Genomic DNA, 17,484 nt, shown 5'->3' on the forward strand with positions numbered 1-17,484 from the left:
GTCAAGGTGGAGTTGCATCAAAGTAAGAACCACAACTTACTCGTGTTATCAGTTTGATTTTATTTCCACCTCTTCCCAAGTCTTGCACTAGATAACCTCAGGATTAGAACGTATCTCAAAAAACTTTAGATCAGGACTGGGGAACCTGTCCTCCTCCAGATGTTGCTGAGCTAGAACTTCCATCATCCCTGACCATTTCCCATCCTGGCTGAGCTGAGGGAAATTGGCACCCAACAACATCTTGAGCGCCACAGGTTAGCCACCCCTGCTCTAGAAAAAAGGAAACAGTGTCTGAGAAATCGCTTGTTTGATTCTGACCTGCCACGTTTGTTCTTTGCTTGTGCACTTCTATGAAACATCCATGTTTCAACTCTCCCTACGATTGTTTTTCCAGGTTAGCAGCTATGACTTGGGGGCTTATTCTAATGGCCACTAAATGCACATTGTGTGTATGTGTTTAAAAAGCAACATGTCCCTGAACCAAATAACCAAAACCTTGGGAAGAACAAGCAAAAGTTCTGATTTACAGCTCAGTTGTCAATGCATTCTTAGATATTGGTTTAAGCCCTTTGGGCAGTCTTTCTTGGTTTATCGCTGAACAGCCTTCTTATATAAACACTGGAATCATGGGAGTGGATGAATAGTTGTTAATTCAGTTCTCAAATAATAGAGCTTTTGTGTTGGCTTCCTTATAGTTTTTCTTTTGATTTTTCCTATTTTAGATCACTATCTTTTCTAAGAGTTTCCTTTTCCTTGCTTTTAATCCAATGACATAACCATTTTGCCAAGGTTTTAAAGGCATTTGCATGCTACCAGTGGAATTTATCTAAAATATGTTTAGACTGCTTTTAGTCCGAAGTGGCTTATGATAAAAACAGAAGAAAGAAATAGTACAAAATTTAAAAAGTTACAAATTTACCACTAGAATTTTTTTTATTTTGTTTTACAGAAGCAGATAACTGAGACAAACCATTATCACAGGGTTTGGAATGAACTAATTCAGATTAAGAAATTCACTGAATTAACACAAAAATCTCCAAATTACACACAAAAGTATTTTCTACAAATTCCAGGTGAACTGGGTGCGAATTAATTTCCTTCTGCAGTGGAACTTTGGGCTGTTTTTAATTCAGTTCAATTTTAATTTAATTCATATATATATGAATATGGATTTCACCATACTTAATTCTGCTTTTGATTGTAGCCATTGCATTTACCATTTTAACCTTGTTCACATTACATTATATTACGCATTGCAGCACCTCTATCTTTCATGGATTCAACCTCAGCTTGTTTTGCCATCCTAGAACTGCTGCAAGCTCCTGGTCAGGATCTGAGGGTGTAGAAGATAGAGCTGAGGGTTATCAGCACTGCAGCCCAAATCTGCGAAATTAAATGATCCTCCATATATTCAGGTGGCCATGGAGCAGAGCCAGGTGTGGTCATCAAAAAAGGACCTGAACTATTGTAATATGGTGTCTTCTAAGCCTAATTCTGATTCTCAACTAAGAAGGATAGTGTGTCTAACAGCACTGAAAGTCACAAGTTCAGGAGAATCAACAGGGTGTCCCCCCCCCCCTTTCCATCCTCTGAAATAAGCCATCCTTCATGGAGAACCAAGAAAGCTGAACCCAGCAGCATCTAAAACTGCTTTGGGTCGAGAGGTTGCATTCTGCTCTATCACCTTCCCCCCAAAAAGGCAAATTAGAGACTGGACAATAGTTGTCCATGGTCAAAGGGTTCTGTGATGGCCTGGGATTCAGACTCGGATGCTGAACCTGAGGGATCCCAGCCTGCACAGGATTCCCCACCTCCAGAACCAGCTGAACCGGGGCTGGGGATTGAGCCTGAAGGGTCCTCACCTGTGCTGGATCCTCAGGTGCAGGCACCAGCTGAGTCTGCTGTGGCTCCTGAGGTGATGGAGGACCCATTGCCTGCAGGTGCTCCACTCTCAGCCCCGTCAGAGGAAGCTGAGGTTGCCTCTGGGTCCGGTAACCCTCCAGCCTCTCCTGAGATGCAGAGGCTCAGGACAGAGAGGTGGGGGGAACTAAGTTCCCGCAGGAGGAGTGCTCACCTCCCGGCCAGGAGAGGCGAGTCACCAGAGGATCGGGGCTGCCCTATGCCTCGGGGAAGATAAAAGCCGGCCAGCCCCAGTCCCAAGCTATGGGAGCAACATTGTTGTTTGCTAGTTCCTGCCTGAACCCTGTCCTGCTTACCTGCCTGAGCTCCTGACCCGCCCTGTCTCCCTGCTTGCAAGCCTGTTCCTGACTTCACCCGACTCCCTGCCCTGCACCCAGCTTCAGCTCTACGGACTGCCTCCATGTTGCACCTTTGACCATGGACCGGACTTGGACCTTTCTTCTCGGGTAGCCCATGGGACCAGCACAGGTTCTGGCTTTTTAAGGCATGGCCTCACTATTGCATCCTTGGGGCAGCCAGGGTGCCCCCCTTCTCTCAGAGGTCCACTAATGACCTCTGAGATCCAGACACTCAAGATCCAGATCCCAGTCTTGCCTATCTCAAAAGCCACAAAGGGAATGGGTAGCCTAAGCAGACTGTAAGCTCTAAGCAGTTTGTCTACATTTTCAGGCAAAACAAGCTGAAAGGTCTCCATCCTAACTGTTCTATTTTTTTTTCCAATACAATTTTTTTTATATATAAAACTAACTGGACTTCCTCACATCTCCTTTACCCTGCATTATTGATATTAAAAATATCAGCAAATTATTACCTTGTTTCATACCTTATTTTGTACTTTCCAAATATTATACTTCTAAATTTAAGATAATTTTTATCATTTACTCATACCTTAAATTTAAACATATTGTTGCCTTAAATTTCGACCTTTTCTGACTTATAGCTTAATTTTCTATTTTACAAAATCTATTTGCTGGAACTGAGATTTTCTAAATCGTGCAGATACTTAACATTCATACAACTTATATTGTTTTTGTAAATAGTCCTTAAACTTCTTCCAGTCCTCTTCCGTTGTTTCTTCTCCCAAGTCTCGGATTCTGCCAGTCATTTCAGCCAATTCCATATAATCCATCAATTGCGTCTGCCACTCTTCCAGTGTGGGCAAGTCTTGTGTCTTCCAATACTTTGCAATAAGTATTCTTGCTGCTGTTGTCGCATACATAAAGAAATTTCTGTCCTTCTTTGACACTTTGACATCCTAACAGTTCTAGATGGTAACTAGGTTCTGTCCATCTCTGACTCTGCCACAAGAGCCTCCAGTTCACTGCAGACATGAGCATTTCCACCCGCAAGGTGCTTAGCAAACTGGTTCCAGCAGCATTTTAAGGGTTCCTGATGTTTCCGCTTCATGCCCATACTCAACAAGCACTTTGCTCCTCAAGAGAAAGCCACTGGGTGGCAAATCACATCCCGAGACAGCCCTGTTCTATAAGCAGAATTGGATTCACAGAATTTTGGATTCAACCCATTGTTCTCTCTCATGACAATGCCAACATTTATCACCCAGAATTTAATGGATTTTATGTAATTTCCAGGGAAATAAGAACACCCATATACATGTTATCTCCAATAATCATTCAAACTGTATGTGTATGTCTACACCTAATCTTGATCATTAGGTGTGTCCCTCTCCATCAGTTTAGAATATTCATCCCCGTTTTATCTGTGTACACATGAATTCATACTTGTATTGTATAAATGCAGATGCATCATACAGTATAGTTTTTGTGATTCTGGTTTTCGCAGGTTTGTGAGCTGTGCCGCAAAGCCATTTCCCGTTCCCAGGGAGATGACGTTGCAAGCTGGGATGTGTACGGGGTGGGATAGCCCCTACACTATTGGATGGTCCTCGGCCTCGTCATCCTTAGGCCATCCAATCCGGATGGTCTGGGGGCGTGGCGTGGGCTATTTAAACTGCCTGCGGCTGAGGACTCGCCCCTGTTTTTTCTCCCTGCTCGGTCAGTTCTCCCTCCCTCCCTTAGGTTAGTCTCTTTATTTCTTAACCTTGCTATGGACCTCGGTTGGTCACCTTGGTTGTCCAAGGGGCCTGGTAGGAATTTTTCCCCACTTGGAAAATTGGCACCGGCCATTTGGTTTTTCTCCTACTCGTAGCAAATCGTCACACCTTTGTAAGGTTTGGCAGTTAGGGATTGGAGTATTCAGCTGGAGGGGAGGGGAGGTAGTGGCCATCACCTACCCCTCCTAATTCAAGGGTATTCCGTTAAAGGAATCCAGGGGGCATAGTTTCTGTCCGAAGCCCCAGACGGGGGGCTAGGGCCATGGCACAACCCCTAGCGGTGACCCTGGGGGAGTTCCTAGTTGATGTGCATCAGCAGGGCTCCTCCTACTGGTGGTTAACCCTTCCAAGACTCCTGTAGACGGGCAGGAGTCAGATATAGTTGTGTGGTTTCCAGTGCTTAAGCCAATGCCACTCACATTCTGTAACCAATAAAGTTGTGGCCTTTTTTGCCCATTAACCTAAAATAGTGTTTCATGCGTCTTTATTCCACTTCCTGGGAGGGTTTGGGACCTTGCCACACAAATATTAAGCCACAGTGACAAAAAAATATTTCTAAGCAGCTGCATCTTTTCTTCAAAATACTACATCCAAAATTTATTGCAACCAGGACAAGCGATGCAGAAGAAGAAGCAATGATGTACAACAGAAAACAACCTCCAAAACCTTATATTGAGTGATTATGTGGATATATGAGAATGCCATTTATACTAAATAAAAAGGCCCTCTCTATCATTCTGTTCATGTCAGAAATTACTGCACTGAGGAGGAAATGGAGATGAGGGCTTGAGCAAACAGTCATAAATTAATTTATAATGAAACATGACACTCATAATTCAATGTGGAATGTACTTAAAATTGTGGTTACTAGTTATACGGGTCTCTTTCTTTGCCCAGAGGAATATGTGATGCAGTGCAATGTCAGCTATTGGAATACCAAACTTCTTGTGAGTACATGTGTAATAATTAATTAAAATGATGTAGTTTGTTTTCACTAGTCAAAACTGCTATAGCAAACATTAGGAAGTAAAAACACACAAAAAAACACATCATGAAAATGGCTGTTTATGAAGATTCTAGAATGTTCTCATCAGAAAATAATGTGTGCATGAGCCCAGATTCATCTTTTTGACTGCTGCCACAGATCCACCCGTCCCCACTTACATGAATGGAAAATTCCTGCATACAGAAAGGAGGGAGGACAATATTTCCTTTTTTTTGTGGCAGCCTCTCAAGCTGTATTTCGTGTTGCTCTAGAAAGTTCTTTATCTTGGGAAGTACTATTGAAATAAAAGAAAAAATAGCTGACACTTCAGATCCTGCTCTACATAATTTTTGCAATTTATAAAATAATAATAATAATAATAATAATAATAATAATAATAATAATTTATTTATTATTTATACCCTGCCCATCTGCCACTCTGGGCAGCTTCCAACAAAACACTAAAATACAATATATTTATAAGCAATATAATAAGAAATATAAAACTTATTTCCCTTATAGACTAGCTGCAGGTAAATTCAAAGTAAATGTGTGTATATATACACACAGCAACAGAATCTTATTAATCTGTTTTACAAGAAGGGGTTCAGTTATGCATTGCAACTAGGAATGTGTAGACAAATCTGGTCTGCAGATAATAGAAGAATACTTTTTGTAAAAAAAAAAAAAAGTTGAGTTCATAGAGCATAAAGCTCACTCAAGGTTGTACAAATCACTTTAGGATATGTGACCATTACACTCCAATCTATATTTGGATTTGGATTTATTTTGAAATTTTCCTAAACTCAAGCACAGTATTAAAGAATATCAAAGGGTTATACAAAATAGAAATAAATTTGTATTTATTTTGAAATTTTCCTAAACTCTTTATATTCAAAAACAGTATTAAACAGTATTAAAGGGTTATACAAAATAGAAATTAAATACAATGTGTTCATAATCAATTAAAGCCTATTAAAATAAGATACTTTGAAGGGATTATCAAAAAGAGAAGCTTCTTCTAAGTCTCTGCTGCATCTCACTCAGTTTTTGTTTTGCAAATTTCAACATACACTGTTTAGTCAATGTAGGAAAACGTGTATACTTAACGTATACACTATATTTGCACTCGTCGGTCCTCATGCTAGTGTTGAACTGTGCAGGCTCCGGGCTGGAGGAAGCACCGGAGGCAAGCATGGGAACAAACAAGGCTTTCAGCAGAGCAAACAAGAAATGAGGTGGAGGGTTAAAGTGGGCAAGCATGAAGGGCATTGGGCAAGCCAGCTGGGCTTGTGTTGGCATGGCAGGTCAGGTGAGAGGGTTGACATGTTGTGGGGACAGAGTGGACTTGATGGGCATGCAGAAATGAGGTGGGTTGAGCGAGGGGGCGGAGTAGTGCCATTGGTGAGCTGGGGAAGTTTGGTGAGGAGTAAGGAAGGAGACATAGGTGGTGCTGTGGGTTAAACCACAGAGCCTAGGACTTGCCAATCAGAAGGTCGGTGGTTCGAATCCCCATGACGGAGTGAGCTCCCGTTGCTCAGTCCCAGCTCCTGCCAATCTAGCAGTTCAAAAGCACGCCAGTGCAAGTAGATAAATAGGTACCGCTCCGGTGGGAAGGTAAACGGTGTTTCCGTGCGCTGCTCTGGTTCTCCAGAAGCGGCTTAGTCATGCTGGCCACATGACCCTCGGCCAATAAAGCAAGATGCGTGCCGCAACCCCAGAGTCAGTCACGACTGGACCTAATGGTCAGGGGTCCCTTTACCTTTACCTTTAAGGAAGGAGAAAGGACATGGCTTAGGGGAGGGTGCTTGGTCAAATAGTAAGAGGTAGGGAAAGGAGTTTGGCAAGGGTTAATGGGGACTTTGGCAAGGAGTAAGGGACGCAGGTGGCACTGTGGTCTAAACCACTGAGCCTTGGGCTTGCTGATCGGAAGGTCGGCCATTCGAATCCCCGCAATGGGGTGAGCTCCCGTTGCTCGGTCCCTGCTCCTGCCAACCTAGCAGTTTGAAAGCACATCAAAGCGCAAGTAGATAACTAGGTACCACTCCAGCGGGAAGGTAAACAGTGTTTCTGTGCACGGCTCTGGTTTTGCCAGAAGCAGCTGTGGTTTAGACCACAGCGCCACTCATGTATTTTTCTACACAGAGATTCTATGTATAATATTGTGCTCTATATTGAAATTCTACATATATTTTACAAACAAATAAATCTGAATTCAATATTATTTACTCCCAGATAAAAACATTGTTTGGGTTACAATATTACTCAGAATCATAGAATTGTAGAATTGGAAGGGACCCCAAGGGTCATCTAGTCCAATATCCTGCCCTGCAGGAATCTCAACTAAACATCCATGACAGATGGCCACCCAATCTCTGCGTACAAACCTCCATGGAAGGAGAGTCCATCAGCTCCCAAAGGAATCCATTCCACTATTGAGCAGCTCTTACTGTCAGAAGGTTCTTCCTGATGTTTACTTCTTCTGTCCTTCACTCTAAACAGAACAGTGAGTGGCAAATTTAATAGTTCATAGTATGAATCTGTAGCAGCATAAAGGTAAAGGGACCCCTGACCATTAGGTCCAGTTGTGGCCAACTCTGGGGTTGCGGCGCTCATCTCGCTTTACTGGCCAAGGGAGCCGGCGTACAGCTTCCGGGTCATGTGGCCAGCATGACAAAGCCACTTCTGGCGAACCAGAGCAGCGCATGGAAATGCCGTTTACCTTCCCGCCGTCCTTTCGAACTGCTAGGTTGGCAGGAGCAGGGACTGAGCAACGGGAGCTCACCCCGTCGCGGGGATTCGAACCGCCGACCTTCTGATCGGCAAGCCCTAGGCTCTGTGGTTTAACCCACAGCGCCAGCAGCATAGGCCTTGGTAATTTGGGATGCAATGTTGATGTGCCTGCCCTCCTGAATCTGATCATCTTATGCTTGCCTTTGGTTTTATTGCTTGTGGGTCAAAGGTTTAAAGCTGGTTGTACTTAACTCCACTCTCCTTTTCTCTTTTATTGTGAATGAAACTTTTGCAGCTCAACTAACCTGCATTGACCTTAACTTTGGCAAAACGATTGGTCTGCAGAAGCTTTCCTCCATGTGCTTGGACCACAAAGAGCTGACATTTACAACTGAAAGTGCAGGTACAAAATCTCAAGTTATTTTTCATCTGAAACCGTGATGGGTAAAGGCAGATGAAATAAATTATTGTCAAGAAATCATCATCATCATCATCATCATCCTTTTACTCATGGTTTCTAGGACATCTTGGTATTTCAAAGGAAGAAAAACACTGGAAATATTTTTACTTTTTAAGCAGGCAGAAAGGGGGAAATGTTTAAGCTACTAATTTGTGAACATTCTGAATTTTACTGAGGAAAATTAATAATCAACTTTTAATGCTATAGCAAGAAATCAGCAGCTAATTATTTGTTGGTTCACAGAACAGTGAAACAGGACAAGGCCAAAATGTTAACAAAATTGTTTCATGTGTTTTTTGATGATGCTTTTGCTCAGGTGTCAACAATTTCTTTAATAATCCAAATCAGCTGACAAGTCTCAGGTAGACGCTGCCTTGTTGAGCAACGCTTGCAGTTTATATTTTCCTTGTTCAGGGTTTTTCCCCCTTGCAACATCTCCTTGATAATATGTCCTTTCTTGTTCCACAAGCGAGGACATGCATTAGCAACCTCACATGTCATGAGTTGCACGATCTAAAATTATTAGTCTTTGTGCTTTGAAGGTAGCCAGGTTTGTCTGGCTGTACTATATTGTCCTGACAAGTGGACAAAGCTGGTTTATTAATAATCTGCTAGCAGCCCTCGAGGAAGGAAGGGGATAAATTCCTGACCTTTGCAGTGCTGCATGAATGATGTCTACCAACCTGTAGGGGAACAGACATTTGCTTCAAGGAAATTTTGCAAGGTTGCCCTTCAAATGAACCATTTGACATTAGGAGCCAACCCAGAGAGTCTGAGGAACTGGAGTATCAAGTATCAGAAAAAGCAGAGAAAAGTACTCAAGGGTAGTTAAACTGGGCAGAGAAATTAGCCCTGGGTTTTTATTTTTAAAAATAGGGGTCATGTATAGTACAGGTCTCCAACAAATAAAATCTCAGGGGCTGAGCGAAGGTCAAAAACAACCAGAAGCGTAGCAATGGTGGCTTTGCAGTAATAAACAATAGTAAGTTTAGCTTGCCTTATTATTCTAAACTTTGTTGGTGCAAAGACTAACCTGAATGCCAGGGTAAGAAAAAGAGAAAAAAATCTCTCAATATGGAGGGCTTCACTGGACCTTATGTGGCACATTCTCAGTACAATGGTGCCTCGCAAGACAAAATTAATCCGTTCCGCGAGTCTCTTCGTCTTGTGGTTTTTTTGTCTTGCGAAGCACGGCTATTAGTGGCTTAGCGGCTTTAAGAAAAAGGAAACAAACTCGGAAGAACTTGCAAGATGTTTCGTCTTGCGAAGCAAGCCCATAGGGAAATTCGTCTTGCGGAACGACTCAAAAAACGAAAAACTCTTTCGTCTTGCGCATTTTTCGTCTTGCGAGGCGTTCGTCTTGCGAGGTACCACTGTATGTGCAATCTAGTATACTCTACACTTGATTTTGACCAAAAAGCCAAGAAGCCAGAAAGAAAAATGTTCAGCTGCTGTCATGAATACCAGGGAAAAGTTTATACAAATGAAAGAGTTATTCTGGAAGAGGAAGTAAAGATTGTTTGACTGGTTTCATTGTCAGTTGGAAGGTTTATATATTATAATGAAGGTGATTGATTGACCCTAGTATGGTTTGGCTGGACATTGGCCTGGCTCCTGTGTCAAAGATGCCAGAGTCCAGCAATCTCAGTTTTCTTGTGTTATGTTAGTATAGAATTCGGCTGTCCATGTTGTAAAATGCCCCTTACTTCACTGCAAAGCAAATAATGTACATCTGCACTAGAGATCCTCTGCAAAACCTTCATTTTCATGGCTTATCATCTAAGTCTTACTGTGGTGACAGTGGGTGGAAAAAACCAGTATAAGAACTTTTCTCATTCCTGCGTTGCAGGGGTTGGACTAGATGACCCTTGGGGGTCTCTTCCAACTCTATGATTCTATGAAAAAGGGCAGCCTTGCCCTTATGGCTATGGATGAATTATGGAGGAGTCTCTTGAAACCTTGGAGACACAGACAGGATGCCCTACAAACACCTTTAGGTGCCCCACTTCCTCTCATCACAATCCCCCTCATTTTTAAAACAACTGCAGGCTGTGTCTCTGGAAAATGTGCAGCAGTTCTCTAAGGTCCCAAAGAGAAGCTGGTTCCAGCCCTACTTGGACATGCCAGAGACTGACCTGCATACCATCTGTAATAATAATTTATTTATTTATACCCCATCTATCTGGCTGGGTTGCCCCAGCCACTCTGGGTGGCTTCCACCAAGTATAAAAACATAATGAAGCATCAAACATTAAAAATGTCGCTATACAGGGCTGCCTTCGATGTCTTCTAAAAGTCAAATGGTTGTTTATCCATTTGGCAACTGATAGGAGGGTGTTCCACATGGTGGGGGCCACTGCTGAGAAGGCCCTCTGCCCTGGTTCCCTGTAGCGTCAAGTTTCACAAAGAGGGAAGAGCCAGAAGGCCCTTGGAGCTGGACCTCAGTGTCTGGGCTGGACGATGGAGGTGGAGATGCTCCTTCAGGTTTAGAACACCAAGGCCGTTTAGGGCTTTAAAGGTCAACACCAACACTTTGAGTTGAGCTTGGAAACATACTGGGAGCCAGTGAAGATACTTTAGGTCCCAGCGGCTGCTCCCAGTCACCAGTTTAGCTGCCACATTCTGGATTCGTTGTAGTTTCCGAGTCACCTTCAATGGTAGCCCCACAAAGAGTACATTCCAGTAGTCCAAGGGGGAGATAAGCAATGCATGTTCCTTTCTGATGAGACAGGGCACAGGCAGGTAGGGTCTCAGCCTGCATACAAGATGGAGCTGGTAGAATTGAAAACATTTCCTTCTACTGATTGAGCCTTTAAAAAAAATCTTTTTCATCATGTCTTGGTCCAAAGTATTCCCCCGCAACAGCCCACCAACTTCATCATACACACTTGATACAGCAAGTTATCATTATCTCAGTGTATGCCCCAAAGACTCTCAGATTTGCCAAAAATGTCTAAAACTTCATCCAAGGACCTCAGCTCATTCGAGTCATCAAATGATGAAACACATTTCTTTGGCATTTCCGCCTGCTTTAGGTGACCTGTGCTAGCTTAGCTAGTTACTTTCTTTAGGTCATTAGGCTTTGTATCAGCAGAAATGGAAGATGATTGATGGTAAATACTGTGCACGTTACTTCTGTATTTTCCAGTCTGTGGTTTAGTGAGATTAGAATGCCCTGAATTAGAAGTTGCTTTTCCCCCAGGAAAACCCATCCTGATGACATATTAAAGCTGAGGAAAGCCTTCCTGTATGTTCTGTATTTTCAAGTTTCATTGAAACTTGATTAGAGCCAGAAATTCTTTTCTGACTACTTTTTCATAACAGAATTTGTCATCCTGGTTTATGAATAGCTGTCATTGTCTGGAAGAAAAACCTTTGTCTTTTCTGCCCTATTGCTTTGTTATTGTTGCTTTATAAAGCATGAGGTGCCGGAAGAATATAGAACGATTTCAGAAATGTGCATGAGCTGCTGTTAGGTTTGTTGGAATTGAAGCTTCTTTGTCTTGCTTCACAGTTTTCATTTGAACTGTGGGGCAAGGCATTTTCAGAGCGCTTATCAATTCAAGTTGTTGAGTAATTTGTATTACACTCGAATAATCTTGCAAGAAGTCAGCATTCCGGTTGCTGAAACCACGCTTGACAACTCTGTCAAGCTGGTTCGGGGCAACTGATTCCATCTTAGAAGAGATTGCTCTTAACATTGTTTGCTCAGCCCATTTAGACTTTCTCAGTTTGAATAGGTTCCATATATTTCAAAACAGGGTTCTCTTTGGTGTATATTTCTGACCATAGTTTCATTGACACCTGTGATTTCTTCCAAAGTATGCTCCTCTCCTCCGACCCCTTCTTTTTCCTCTTCTGTTTTCCTTTGGTGTCCTCTGCTCTGGATCCAAGGATTACACACACAGGAAGGTGGTAGGCACAAAAGTTTTTAGGAGTGCATCTCTGCAGCTGCCACCCAGACTGGAGGTGCTCTCCATCCTACCTGCCACTATGTCTGAGCAGCAAGCTGGGCAGGAGCTGGGAAGGGACAATCCCTTGTATCCCTCAGCCGTGCAGCGTCCCTTGCTGGCGGGGAAGCTGGATGGATGGTGATGCTCACGGCAGTGGTGGTGGCGGCACCCCAACCCAAGGAGGCACACATGTCTCACCGCTGTTCTCCAGCTCTGTCCGGCAACAGTGTTACATGGAGGTACCAGTTAGGGGGTGCAATAATTGCCTTGTCCTGGGCACTGGCAACCCATGCTACACCACTGGTCTCCATTGCAGCTTTCCCACCAATGTATCACAATGATGTTCAGCTAACATCGTTGTCTGTGTTGTGTATAAAATTATGGCATGGAACATCTTGATCCTGGATTACAGCTATTACTATTTGCCACGGTAGTGTACCAATTGTTATCGGTTGACAGGTCAAGACTGTTTTATTATCTGGAGCTGCTGTTGGCTGTTGGCAATGAATGTGTCTTCATGTTGCTTTACTGCTGTTAGAGCTGTTTAATACCACCTATTGTCTGTTGCATTTTTGGAACTTTCTGCTGTGAACGCCTGGGGGAAGTTAGGATGCCATGAGTTGCATTTTTTTTGCCAGCTTCTGTTAACAGAGGAGCACTGCTAGCGAGAGGCACTCCACAGTGACGGAGGACCCAGTTTTGCCTAAACAGGCCTTAAGCTACCTCCTAATGGTGGTAAGTCAGTATCCTAGCAAAAGTGAGTTGTGACAAACAGCCAAATCTATGCATGTTTGCTTGGAGATAATGGTTGAGAGTTGATGGAGCTGAGAGACTAATGTGCATCATGCTTATTGATGCATTGATTGAAAAAAAAGCACAACAGGTTACAAAAAACTTATAACACTGAATGAATCTTTACATTGTGTGCAACAGATGGTTGAATCTTTCTAAACATCACTGATGGATCACCTAAAACTAAAGATTAAATAAATGATGTTATATTAATAAAACACACACACCATTATATATTGGTTAAAAATCAACATACTCCATTTAATACAATTCCAGCAAATATTAATATGAATAAGATAAAGTAAAATAAAAACTAAAAAAGACGATGTTATATCATTAATAAAACCATGATATTTTTTTAAAAAAATAAACAAATAAACTTAACAGTGCAATCCTATACATTTCTATTAAGAAATAAGCCCTCACAGAATTCCATGGGAATTAGTTCAATATATGTGTATAGGACTGCACCCTTAAATAATTACAAAATTGTTTAATCAGCTCAGGTTGCAGATAATACAAAATATACTGGCAAATGTGATCCAGTTCCATGTGAGTTTTTTGTGTTTTTTTAAGACGTAATGTTAGAACATTAAACAAAAAACAAATCAGGCACATATCTTGATAGCCTGAAGAATTGCTAGGAAGGAAAGAAACAGCTCAGCCCCGCTCCCATTTCCTCAGAGTTGTTTGTGCAGAATGGGGAGGGGGGGGGACACGAAATGAAAGAAAAAGAAAATATACTGTGCATGCACAGCTTTGTTTTAGGAAGTAGCAATTACCTGAAGGAGCAGTATGATTAACCGTTTTTGCCGTTTCAACTGTGCAGCCAGCCACTAGCTGTCTGCTTCTTCCATTCAGTGCTTGTAAGTACCATTTTGACTAGCAATTGCCAAATACAACAAGCTTTGCAAACCTGATGCTATAAAACCACCCTGTGATATTTGCATAAAGGGCGGTATATATGATTTAATAAACAAACAAACAAACAAATACAAAGAATGAGGATTTCCTAAATTTCCAAGCAGTCCAAGTCCTGCAAAATCTAAAAGTGCCCATCTAAGACGCAACAGAATTGCTACGCTTACTTGTATTGCAAATCGAAACCTTCTGCTGCACGAACAGTAAATTAAACACACTTCCACCACAAATTTCAAATGACAAATTAAGGGCAGACATCAAATTAGAATGTTTGGGACAAGTAGTTACTCAGTTTATTTGCAATAGGCAGGCAAGTACCCCCATAAGCGATACACTACTTACATTAGTAGCTGGATGGAATAGAGGCTCTTGGTATTAATTGATGCATGGTGCATTAAAAGGACCCCTGACCATTAGGTCCAGTCGTGACCGACTCTGGGGTTCCAGCGCTCATCTCGGTTTATTGGCCGAGGGAGTCGGCGTACAGCTTCCGGGTCATGTGGCCAGCATGACTAAGCCACTTCTGGCAAACCAGAGCAGTGCACGGAAACACCGTTTACCTTCCCACCGGAGTGGTACCTATTTATCTACTTGCACTTGGACCTGCTTTCAAACTGCTAGGTTGGCAGGAGCAGGGATTGAGCAATGGGAGCTCACACCGTTGCGGGGATTCGAACCGCCGACCTTCTGATCGGCAAGTCCTAGGCTCTGTGGTTTCTTATCCACCTCTGTGCATTACAGAGGTGGATAAGAACAGGCAGAGTAAGTTAGGAAAACACCACAGGGAGTAAAAAGGAGAAAGAAATGTGGGAAAATACAGCTCCATGTACTTAGTAAGAACACAGGAATTTGCCTTGTACCAGCTCAGATATGATTTGCCCATCTAGTTCAGTACTGTCTAGACCAGGGAGGGAGAAGTTACGGCCCAGTACATGATGCTCACTTCCAGTTCCCTCCGTTTCTCATTTTTCCAGTCAGTTCTCCACATTGCTGCAGCAAATTGTAATTTTTTTAAAAAAATAAATCATGAAAATTCACCAGCATTTTAGTGTGAATTTCTCCTAATAGTATAATCTTTCGTATGCAGTTTTGACCAAAGTACCGTATTTTTCGCTCTATAACACGCACATCGTTTTTAGAGGAGGAAAACAAGGGAAAAAACATTCTGAATGAAACAGTGGATGTATCATTTTTGTGCTTCATGCTGTGGCCACAGACATGTGATCTGATGGTGAATTTGGGGTGACCCAATGCAAAAATCCTGAGAATCCCTGTGGATCCATGCTTTGTAACCACGTTTTTGCACCATTGCAGCCCCAGGCAACAGTGGGTGCGTGATTTGGGGGGGGCAGGCTGTAGCCATGGACATGCTATGTGCTCTGATGGTGAATTTGGGCTGACCCAATGCAAAGATCCTGAGGATCCATGTGGATCCATGTTTTGTAACCACGTTTTTGCACCATTGCAGCCCCAGGCAACAGTGGGTGCGTGATTTTGGGGGGGCAGGCTGTAGCCATGGACATGCTATGTGCTCTGATGGTGAATTTGGGCTGACCCAATGCAAAGATCCTGAGGATCCATGTGGATCCATGTTTTGTAACCACGTTTTTGCACCATTGCATCCCCAGGCAACAGTGGGTGCGTGATTTTTGGGGGGCAGGCTGTAACCATGGACATGCTATGTGATCTGATGGTGAATTTGGGACGACTGAATGCAAAGATCCTGAGGATCCATGTAGATCCATGCTTTTTAACCACGTTTTTGCACCATTGCAGCCCCAGGCAACAGTGGGTGCGTGATTTTGGGGGGGCAGGCTGTAGCCATGGACATGCTATGTGATCTGATGGTGAATTTGGGCTGACCCAATGCAAAGATCCTGAGGATCCATGTGGATCCATGCTTTTTAACCACATTTTAAGTGGGGAGGGAAGGAAAAACACAGAAGGGACAAGGAGCAGGAGAGGGGTGTGCAGAGAAGCAGCTGGCTAAGAATGCAGGAGAGGGGTATAGGGAGGAAAGGAAGGCAAAAGTTTTCCCTCATCTACCCACCCAAGCCAGCCAGCTCGCGCTCTCTCTCTCCCTCTCCCTTCTGCATGTTTTCAGCTTTCCCCTCTGCTTGCCTGGAGGGGAGGTGCTTTCCCTGCTCTTTGTTCCGTTTGAGCAAACACAGCAAGGAAACAGAGGTGGGTTGGCAGTAAGACCCTCAGGCAGAATGCCAGAAAGCAGCCGCTTCCTCTTTTCATGTTTCCCTTCTAGGAGACGCGCGATTTGAATTTTGCCTGCTTTTTTTTGCCTCCCCTTGCACTATTTGGCTCCAGGGACCACACATTCGCTCAATTAACACGCACAGACATTTCTCCTTCCTTTTTAGGAGAAAAAAATCTGCGTGTTATAGAAGGAAAAATACGGTACATTTTTTTTCCCCAAAATAATTCATCCTGATATGGAGTCGAACATCATTTGGGGGAATCACAGGTTCTCCGTCCTTGGTCTATGCCAACAAATTTGCCAATGGAAAGCTCAACAACTGTGTTCTGGATTTTCACTTTTTGAAATACGGCAACACTAGATTAGGATTAATTATAATAATTATAATAATAATTTCCAGCATATTTGTAGCACACAGACCCTGCCTTTACCATTTATTTGGGTTTTTCTTCTTTAAAAAAATAGATGGTATGGGATTATTTATATTTTTCTGCTAGTAATTAAGGGGATAAGTCAAAGGCCACACAGAAAAGGTAGGTTTGAAGACAGATTTGAAAGGCGAGATGGAAAGGTGTTGTAGGCTAGTCAGTGCTCCCTTTTGAGTCTTACCCTATTTCTACCTGTAAAAAAATGCTTAATTCAAAATAAGCAAATATTTTATGTGACAGAAATAAACTAAAGAGACATGAAACAGTCAGCTTGCTGTCTGCACCCATTTGATGTACTGCAATAGATGAAACTGACTTGGAGTTGGTGTTATTCTTAGCTACATAAAGGATCAAGTGTTTTCTTTTGCTTCAGTCATGAACTTCTAACCGGATGCAAGTCATATTGGTTTTTCTATACGTATGTACATATATAGCTAGCTATAGATCTGCAGAAGCAGTTTTCCATTTTAAAAATATTTAAAATTTTAAAAAGATCAGATTCCAAAAAGAGCACATTGTTTGGGTCAAGATAAAGAATACTATTCCAGTACTACAGATCTATCTATTGCAGAATGTTCAAAGCAGCAAGAAAATCCTACAGTGCTCTAGTGTCTACCTGTAAAATTTGGCCTCTTAAGTCAATTGAGGATGGTTGTTAAGTTTGAACAAGCCTTCTGACACTTCTCATTCACACCTGGAAATTGGCCAGAAGGAGAAACTCCAAGGACTGGGAGAATTCTTTACTTCACACTCCTTATCCACAATGCCCGATACTCGTTCAGAACCCAAGATCTGACCTCCATATTTCAAAGGTTAACAGGTTTCTCTGGATTGACTTACTGACCTCTATGCAACACATTATTTCTGTCCAATTATTTTACATTGTGAGATAGCACTGATTAAAGATAGGACTTGGGAGTGCATGGAGTGCAAATTTGAAGAGGTTGTCATAAGTCAAGCAAAGCACATGAGGTTCTCCATTCTTATCTTTAACATGCAACACATGCAA

The sequence above is a fragment of the Podarcis cretensis genome (genome assembly GCF_951804945.1).
Source record: "Podarcis cretensis genome assembly, chromosome: 3".
Lineage (NCBI taxonomy): Eukaryota > Metazoa > Chordata > Lepidosauria > Squamata > Lacertidae > Podarcis > Podarcis cretensis.